The following is a 9,595-nucleotide window of genomic DNA, read 5'->3' as shown; positions in this document are numbered from 1 at the left end:
TCCAAACTAAAATATCTCAACAACTTCTTGATAGATGGCCATGAAATTTGGTACAGACAGTCACGGTCCCCTGACTCTGCCAATGATCCCAACGCCGCAGGTTTGGTCTCAACATTGGTAGGGACCATTGGTAATGGTTTGTTAACATATAAGATCTTTACATTTAAATAGAAACTATACACAGTAACAGACGTAAAGAAAGTAAACTTCAGGAAATTACTCTTGGAAGAGAGGAAAAAAGATCAACTTCAACAGTTTTATATTTTATACCAGTGTTGCAGGTCCTTTTTCCCCTTGATTTCACATTTAAAACTAGTTCCTAGCTAAACTAGCATCTTGACCAGCTACATCAGTAAAATGCTGCTAATCCAGTGGTACATCGCAATCTCATAATATAAGGCTGGTGACATTAGGTAACGAGCAGGTTTTCATTTTAAATTGATGTCACCACTTCTACTATTGACGCTCTGGGTGGTGAAAAAGCTCCTGATGTCTTGTTTTTAATGGCTTGATATCTACAGAGTGTTGGCATCAACAAAATGCTCTATGCAGTCCAGGCGATAGAGGAAAGGGAGACACCTGGAATAAAAATACAATTTTCTCCCATGCTTGAGGTCTGGACTTACAGCACTGATAACTTACCATTGTCAGCACAGCGCTCCGCTCTCCTGACCCTCCTCGCCGTCTGGCAGTAAGAGCGATATTTGCACATGAGCCTGCAGATAGACCCTGCCCCCTTTCAGCCAATCAAATGCCTCTCTCCCAAAATAATGGTAGGGACGTGTGCCAACTGTCCATATGCAAACCCACGCTCATGGGTGATCCCCTCACTTTTCATCTAGTGCCACCACCCGGTTAAAAATGTTGTACATCGGGTGAAGTATTTCAACATCTATTAGATGGATTGGCTCAAAAATTGGTACAGACATTTGTGGTTCACAGACAATGTATCCAACTGACTTTGATGGTGTTCTGACTTTCTCTGTGCCCACCACCATGGAGCTGAGGTCTGTGGTTTTGAGTGAAATGTCTAAACAACTATTGGACGGATTGCAATGAGGTCAAACAAAGTCCCTGCAGAATTAATGTCACCCCCGTCACCCTCTGTACTTTATGTGTAGCTACCAAATGTTGACACATCAAAATAGGATCGTGGACATGGTAAACTTTATGTTGGCAGAATCTCTGATCCCCTGGTTTTTATACACCTGTTTGATTGTTTTATATGTTTATCTGTTGTTTTTTAACTCCTGAAAATCTATTGATTTCATTGATTTTCATTCTATTTAGTTCCTGCCTGTTTTAAGCACTTTGTAACATAGATTTTGAAAGTTCACTATATATAAAGATTATCATTATTATTATTATTATTATTATTATTATTATTATATTCCTGCTGAAAATCAGCATGTTAACAATGTCATTATGGTCATGTTATCATGCTAATATTAGCATTTAGTGCCTGTGCCTCAGTACAACCTCACAGAGCTGATATCATGGCTGTAAACTCTCAGTCATGTGGGAGCTGTCATTGTTGAGCTGTATTAATCTAACTTTTTATTAGATATTCCTTAAATACAAAAACATAACAGTAATCATTTGTTGACCTGCATTTACAGTACATTTCTTCATGTGCTACATAGTCTCAATTCTTTCTCATAAAAGATGAAGACAATCTACCATTAAGAAGAACATGTAATAAGCAGTCGATGAAAAACAGCACCAGATGGCTCAAACACCACAATGTAAAAAAAAAAAACAACAAAAAAAAAAACAACTCCTTCACAGTGACCCTGTTTGAACCTTTTCTAAGGCGAGAGCACAAAATCCACAGAAACACAGCAGAGCTGAGCAGCATCAAAGCACAGGGCTTCCAAACAAATGAAAATTACACTTGAAACACTCTAAAAATACATCTGGAGTTGTATGTGTTTGATGTGCCTCCAGCCAGTCTTACATTAGCAAAATGATCCACACTAAATATTCCCAAGGTAATATTTTATTCAGATGCTCCACACAGATCTCACAAGTCCAAAGTGATTGCAGCGAGACCTTGATTCCCGTCACTTTTCTCCCCACTCCGAATGGACCTTCATGTGGATGTTATTATCAATTCATCACGCTGTTAGACCGGGGTTAAACTTTAATTCACTTTGAAATGGAGCGATCTTCAGTCATTAATCATTGGGGTGAGGTGAGACCACCAGCTCGGTCCACTACACCGTACGGTTCACACCGAGTCCTGAGATGAAGGCAGGGCTACGAACAGCAACACCTCTCAGGCCGCTGTATGAAGCAGAGCATCTCCGACTATGCCACAGGTTCAAATCTGGTCACACACAGCTCTAAGCTCATCCTGTCTGTGTGATGGTTGCTTTTGTCTGGCCTCAAAGGCTTCGGAGCTGTAGAGTCACCTCAAATAGATGGAGAGAGAGAGGGGAACGCTCCAGAGATGAGGCAAAAGGTATCAACATACATAAAAACAGCGAGCGAGAGCCTGCACAGATTATTCAGAGGGAAGCTCTGTCACATTTCCTTTTTTTGTTGCTGTCTCTCTTTGGCTCTCTCATTTTAGCTGCTACACTAAAAAGCACAAACGCAACAGACATGGTCGGGCACACATCCCTCCTCACTCACACTACCAGACACTTTGTAGACAAAAGAGAAAACAAGACCTTTTGAAGGTCATCGTGTAACAGGTGAGAGGTACTGGGGCCCTGGTGATGCGGTGGTCTTGTTTTGGTGTGTGTGTGTGAAAGAGGCCTGGCCTTTTATCTCAGGTGATGTGATCCCTTCATCCTGCTCAGCCCCTATGTTACTAACTCCACCTGCACTTTGATGTCTACGTCTCTGTCTCTCTCTGTCTGCATTAGCGGTGGAGCTGTCACTGCTCTGTTGCTAAGAACTCAGGAAGGAACCCAAACGCCGGGCGCGGACAGAGTGCTGTTGGAAAGATAAAAGGTTTATTGTAGAAGAGTTTACTGGTCTTAGGGGCCTGATGGCAGATGGCGGGGAATGGGAGCTGGTGGCAACCTCCGAGGCTGGAAAATGAAAATAATTTCCCCCTTCAAGACAACTCACTTGTTTACATTTTATTAAGACTTAAAGTTCTGCATAATTGAGGGCAGCCGGTATGCACCGAAGTGTCGGCTCAACCTGTGCCTGTCCTCTTTGCCCACTTTTGGATTAGCCGAGAGTTCGGCTGAGTCAGGCAATGGCAAGATGGCGATGACGGAGCAGCCCACTTCAGAACCTATGGGTGATGTCACAGAGGCTACGTCCATCTTTATTTGCAGTCTCTTGTGGCAACAGGGGTGAGGAAGGTTAATGGAGGAGAGTGGCTGGACGTGATCGTGAAGCACGGCTGGTAGGAGTTAGCATGGAAGCTAGGAGGCAGGAGGACACAGGCAGAAGATGATTCTGAGACACTTGAGTCAGCATACACAGTGCACAAGGACAAGTGAACACACCCTGTAACAACCACTCAGTCTGGAAATGTGTAGGTAGACGGGGTCACTGGGAACACAGGGAAGGAGTGGGGATCAGCTGGTAACCACTGTCAGCAAAGAACATTAAAAAACCATATTTCATCATTACAAATTATAAGACGTATAAGCTTCTAGTAAATGCTACTTCTTTTTTTAAATTCATGACATTTTCACCTGCCACCCACCTGAGGAGGAGCTTTTAACAGATTCATATAAAATGTCAAGGCCAACATCCGACTGATAGAACTTAGTTATCGAGCAGCGAGCAGAGACTCGTGCTCCGGTTTTATTTTCATGGAAAACTCAATGTTTTGAAGTTCTGAAGTGCCAAAGAGGTAGAGTTGCAGTAATGTACATGTCCAAACTGAAGACAATCTGTTCCCATCAGTGACAAGAGGTGATACAGTTTCACCGCACACAGTGCCTGAGATCTGTTGGAACTTGACTTAGCCCTGCCAGTCACCATCACTTTAACTCTTAACCCAGGAGTGAACTTTAAATCACTGTAGTGCAAGATTTCTCAACTGTTTCTGGCCCTTGACCCTGTTTCTTTAGATCCCACAATTCTCAGGACCCTAGCGATTACAGAGTTGTCAACTTGTCATGCTAATTTCAGCCTTGCATACTTTTGTCTTCTTTTTTTTTTTTTTTTTTGAAGACATTGGACGTCTAGCGTCTTCTGTTATGAAGCTTTTGGCAGACGTCTGATATTTATGGCCTTCATAACTTTCCTGTTCTTACAGAGAGCTGTTCCTTTTCCAGGTAATGGTTCAGTTCTTCAGCTTAATTTTAAACAAGACTTTGCTGATTTTAAATAAGATTTTTTTTTTTATTAAGAAAATTAGAAATTGTTGTTGAAGATATTTGTCATGAGTCTGACATTATTGAGTTTGTCTACTGACATTGTGACTCCTCTACTACATATTAATGTCACAGTGTAACATTTAAATGGTTTTATCACAAAGGTAAAACAGGAAGTAAGCACCAGAGCTGTGTCCTGAATCACTCCCTCATCATTAGACAGTACAGTATATTTACCCCCTCTCATTTTATTGGATTGTTCAAACTCTGATTGTGAAATGTATGCTCTATGCACTGCTTTGAAAATTACAACAATGAAGAGACAATGATAATTCATAAGCAACACAGTTCTTCCTTTCTCTATGAAATACACTGACCGGTTTTCTGCTGAAACTTAATTGGTCTTTCATGAACATTTGGTCGCTAATGTCAGCTAATTTTAGCAAAGCCTTGGAGAAATATTGTTGTGTAGCTGATATTACTGAGTTATTTTACCAGCTATGACTCTTTTCTAGTTGTTTTCTATTTGCTACATCATCCTGTAACTGCAGCCTTCCCCGAGTTTAGCAGACCGTACATGCTTCTCCTCTTCTTCACTTTGGACCACACACCCTGCCATACACTCCTCTGTGATTAGTGTGAGTTAAGTTACACCCAGATGGCTGTCATTAATTACTTGCACGGAGAATGTTAAATGTTGTAGAAAAACATCTCAGGATTTTGAAATAATGACAAACTTGTCATCTTTGGAACAATCAAGTGAATTATGGTAGCAACCACAAATAGACCATGAGCCATTGCAGCTGAGCTTAGAGAGGTCAATGCCCGAGATGTTAAGCTCTTAGTGGAATACACTGGAGAACATGGTCAATTAATACTTAAAATAACAACCCACAGCATCGTTGTTCCTCCAGTTCATGGCGACCTTTGGTTATAGTGGTGTTAGATAATATTTTACACATAAAATATTAATGTCGTTGTATCTATGCCACTGCATAATCATCCCTCAACTTCACTTCAGCAGACAAAAGTCTCTGAAAATACATCAGCACTTTGGTGGCATCTGAGATAACTCCAACCCCTTCAGTGTACAGTAGTTCCACTGCCTACCAAGCAATCCTTATTACACCTAATTAAGACGATAGTCCATGTACACCACATGTACCCCAATGGCGTGTGGATTTACTGCCCTCGACTACCACAGATTTTATTATCTTCATAATGGTAATGATCCGTTTGGTGTTCCTGCAGCCAATGTATATGTGGGAAGACCTGCCTCGCTTCATCACAACAGGGGGTCCAACCCCAACAACACATTGTGCAGCTATTTTATCCCTTATGCTAAGACAAAAACACAGGATAAATGCGATAAGCAGCTGTATCATTTTCATGTTGTTTCATCTTCCCTTTGTCTTGTCCTTTAATTTTCACACCAACTCCAGGATGTAAAGTGATAATGAGCTGTGGATGATAAGCAGTGCCACTGAACAGGGGTAGAAGAAAGACACCAACACATGTAGTTGCTACAGCTTCTAAACAGTAATGTGCGTCAAGATCAAGTTTTTTTTTTTTTTTTGTCACTATCTAAACATCTGTTTGGTTGAGTGCTATTTGTAGCCGTTCTGTTTTTACTCGCAGTTTTTTGCTGGAGGCACCAAGAAGTGGTGTTCGTAGTGTATGGCAGCACTCTCCTGTCTCCTAAACAACGCTGGTGATCGAGGAGCAAGCTGTGCTGTTTAATAAGCGAATAATCCTCCTGCCCTTTCGGTCTGTCAGTCCAAACAGATGAGCTTGCAGGTCAGGGAAGACTCATTGAGGCAGGGTCTCTGGTACGGGCTGTTGTACTGGTTCAGCCGAATTCATCCTCCGCCAACAATGGACTTGTGTAGGGAATTATCTCAACTGAAAATGTTAATATGACAACGTGTCAAACTTGCAGATGTTTATCACGTAACCCTGCAGCTCACTGTTTTGGTTTTACAACCCATAGCTTTACAGTTCAAGCCACAACAAGCAGCTGTTTTCAGCGAAACATTGGAATAAACCTGCTGTTCACTTCCTGCTCAACACCAGACAGTAGAGTTGTTCCATCTGTGCTGGATGTGCAAACAAGTAACTGTCTGCCCACACACTTATTCCAATATTTCCCATATCAAAGAGCCCCAAGTGATCAAAAAAGCCATAAATTGCAATTTTAAAAATGTAATTTCAACCTGATTACAAAACATTTTCTTTTTCTTTTTTTAAGTAATGTAAACATTTTCCGCTAGAAATATTTTTAAGTGTGAATGAAATGTTGTGCAATGCAACACTGATAGTTCACTTGTGGTAAAAAATCAGAATTTAGATCTCTTACCTGCAGTGTCACTGGGTCACGCCAAAAGTTTGGGTTTAATTGGAGAAACTCAACATCTCTTCCTAGAACCAAAGTCAGAGCTGTCAACATTTTCCTCAGGAAGTACTTTCTGAGAACCTAATACCAAGGAAACAGTCAAAGCAATGTCAAAACTTTTATGGGGATGATTTCTTTTGAAAAAAAAAAAAAAAAAACTGTTAATAATGAGGTAGGCACCTTTTCTGGAAAGACAAGTTTAAGTAAATATTCCTGTTTCAGCTGCACTAGTCAGCTCTCAGTGATATAGGCAGCCTACATAAATTACCAGTGAAGCCAAAAGCACCCATTACTCACCCAGGAAGTTGACAGACATTGGCAATTGGTTGAAAATGCAACTTAAGCAGGGTTTGATTGTCACGGAGATAATGTTTCATTTCTTTTGTTGCAGTGCAGGCAGTGACCTCTCACCCCTCCAAACCCCGCTCCTAAATCAGTTGCTGTGATGTGGATCACATTCCTGGCTGTTTACATTATCCCCCCATGCCAGACGCCGCCACCAGCCTTTCACACCTGTCCCGTCACGTCCTTGGAGAGGAAACTGTGATACATTTTTCGGAGCAGAACAGAAAGGCCTTTGTATGTGTGTGTGTGTGTGTCTGTGAGTGTGTGGTGAGAGGGAAGTTTAATGCACACACAATCGCACAAACTCAGAAGTGCCCGCATGCATAGACTCACACACAGCTGAGAGATGGCCCACACAAATTCACACAGACACACAGTGAGACACACGTCCACGCACACACTCATCGGGCTGTCAAAACGTCAGAGGAGTGAGTTATGGAGCTGGTGGATGTGTCTGAACACGGAGGGGAAGATTCCATTGCTGTAAGGAGTGATAAATGAGGGAGGAGTGGGGAGTAGGAGCTCCTCACTTCGACAGAGACACCACAGTCGCTTGCTGGAAAGACCAGCAGGGTAGATAAGGGTCAGCGCCTTACTTTCCTGGTTCATACAGTTCATACAAAACCATGAGAAAAATGTCTTAGTATAAGAGGTAACTTTTCTTTACAAGAAGAAGAAGCTTCAAAATCAAGTTTTTTTTTCCCTTTTAAAGGTGCACAGTGGAGCTTTCTTGTTAAGACACAAATGCCGTGTTTATATTGAGTGTTACTCACCATTGTGTGCATCCTAAAGGTCTGCTCAACAAGTTCAGCGCGTTGAGCGCACCCTGCATTGTCTACATCCGTTTTTGTTTGTTTTCTTCCTCGCTGCCTTTGTTGGCGGAAAGGAAGCCAATGTCAAAGTGTGAATAGTGCAAACAAAAAAGGGACACAATTGTCATAAATGGTCACAAATGCCATAGATGACCTTTAAATATTTCTGACTCTATAAGCAACAATAAAACATAAAAACAAACAAACAGAGACCCTGAGTGGCTGTGGCTAAGGCCAGGAACACACTGGATGCGTTGCGTGTGTGTGGCGGCTGCAGAACATCTTGTTTTTCATTTCGGCGCCCATGTTAACAGATTAGAGCGAGGACACCGCCGTCTCACGACTTGTGGCTGCATCGTACGGAGTTAAGCATCTCGCCTATTTTTCAGGAGTGATGTGCGTCCTGTCATAATGACATCATACCAGCAAACTGAATCTGAATATGATATTTTTTCACCATTTTAGCAGCTGCATGTGGAGACGGTGGCATTTTAGAGATATTTTCTGTCAAAAATAAATCTGAATTAATTGAAAATGAAGAGAAATCCAACCTTCAAGTATCCAGCAAACTCTATGTAGACAGACAGAGCTGGCAGTCGCAGACATGCAGCCGGTGTAAACACACACAGGCATTTGTCCACGGTAGATCAGCAACGACAGCCTTGACACAAACGCCACACATCCAGGTATTCCTGGCTCCTACAGCTCGGGAGTGTCAGCCGAGGTAGTATTTATTCAGACTTGAACACTCAGAGACTCGTTTAATCTGCTTCGTTAGGACTGTGTAGCTGTGGTTTGACAGTGACCAAACAACCCGCCAACTGAAATGTGATTCAGACATCACCTTTTTCTAGCTTGGCCCCACCAACTTAAAACCAGTGAGAGGAGAAAACTTTTAAATTCAAATAACCAAAACTGTTAATGAAAACAGCTGACTGTGAAAATACGGTGAGGTTTTCCTGATTATTATATTATTATATACTTATTCTAGTTCAACCAGAAACTTTCGTCTCATCTTAGACAATGTTTGCTCACAATACGATATCAGGATGATAAAAATAAACCATTCTCACTTTCCCCCTAATTGTTTCAATACTTACATTTTGTCTGTAAAACGAAAAGTACCACCACACCCACTCAGAAAGTATTTCCTTTGGTGACGAGTTATTTTCTACCGTGAATAACCTTGTTAGCGTTGGTGATTGCACAGGCGAAGTCTTTAAAGGCTTTATTATTGTTATTGTAGGGAGTGCATTGTTCGCATGTCAGCAAAACTCGACTAATTTTCAAACAAGACAGAATCTCCTCATGTTGTCAGAAAGGGAGATTTCAGCTACTTCCAACAATGTGATTGATTTTGAAGAATTTAAAAAACTCTTTAGTCCCATCTCATCTTTTAATGCTTTTCATCTGAAGAGAATGCTGATTTTCACTCTACTTTTCATTGAAGACAGTTTCCCATTCAGCACACTCGCTACTCTATTAGACAAAAATCTGCTCCCTTCTCCTTATTTGTGTGTTGATGCAGTTTTTGTAGGTATCTGACTTCTCATTGTGTGTCTGGTTGCGGTGGCCTCTCGCGCTTTTATTTGCTCCAAACTGATGGTAAAATTCATCAGAGGATTTTTATTAGTCACGCAGTGGTTGATCCACCACCACTTAACTATTGAATATAATACTATTAAATTGTAAATCCTAATGAATCCAATGGCTTTGATGATCCCTTGACACTGCATTTAGCAACACCAGTGGATCAG

At 41.4% G+C, this 9,595-nt stretch overlaps 2 long non-coding RNA genes across 2 annotated transcripts in view; both read right to left on the bottom strand.

Annotated features, from left to right (window-relative positions):
* Nucleotides 1–1,020: 1,020 nt before the first annotated feature.
* Nucleotides 1,021–9,595, bottom strand: part of LOC139621803 (uncharacterized) — a 39,179-nt gene continuing 30,604 nt past the window's right edge. The window contains exon 3 of the long non-coding RNA XR_011691084.1: nt 1,021–3,386. This is a non-coding gene — a long non-coding RNA (uncharacterized lncRNA). The remainder of the gene's footprint in view (nt 3,387–9,595) is intronic.
* On the bottom strand, nt 5,924–9,438 carry LOC139621802 (uncharacterized). The gene is made up of 2 exons (XR_011691083.1): nt 6,646–9,438; nt 5,924–6,191 (listed from the first exon to the last, which is right to left on the bottom strand). It is a non-coding gene; the product is annotated as an uncharacterized lncRNA (long non-coding RNA).

Source organism: Trachinotus anak, unplaced genomic scaffold, assembly GCF_046630095.1.
Source record: "Trachinotus anak isolate AG129_WGS33_773 ecotype Australia unplaced genomic scaffold, CSIRO_AGI_Tana_v1 ptg000005l, whole genome shotgun sequence".
Taxonomy (NCBI): Eukaryota; Metazoa; Chordata; class Actinopteri; order Carangiformes; family Carangidae; genus Trachinotus; species Trachinotus anak.
The sequence above is the reverse complement of the archived record's forward strand: the minus strand, read 5'-3'. Positions and strand labels throughout refer to the sequence as shown.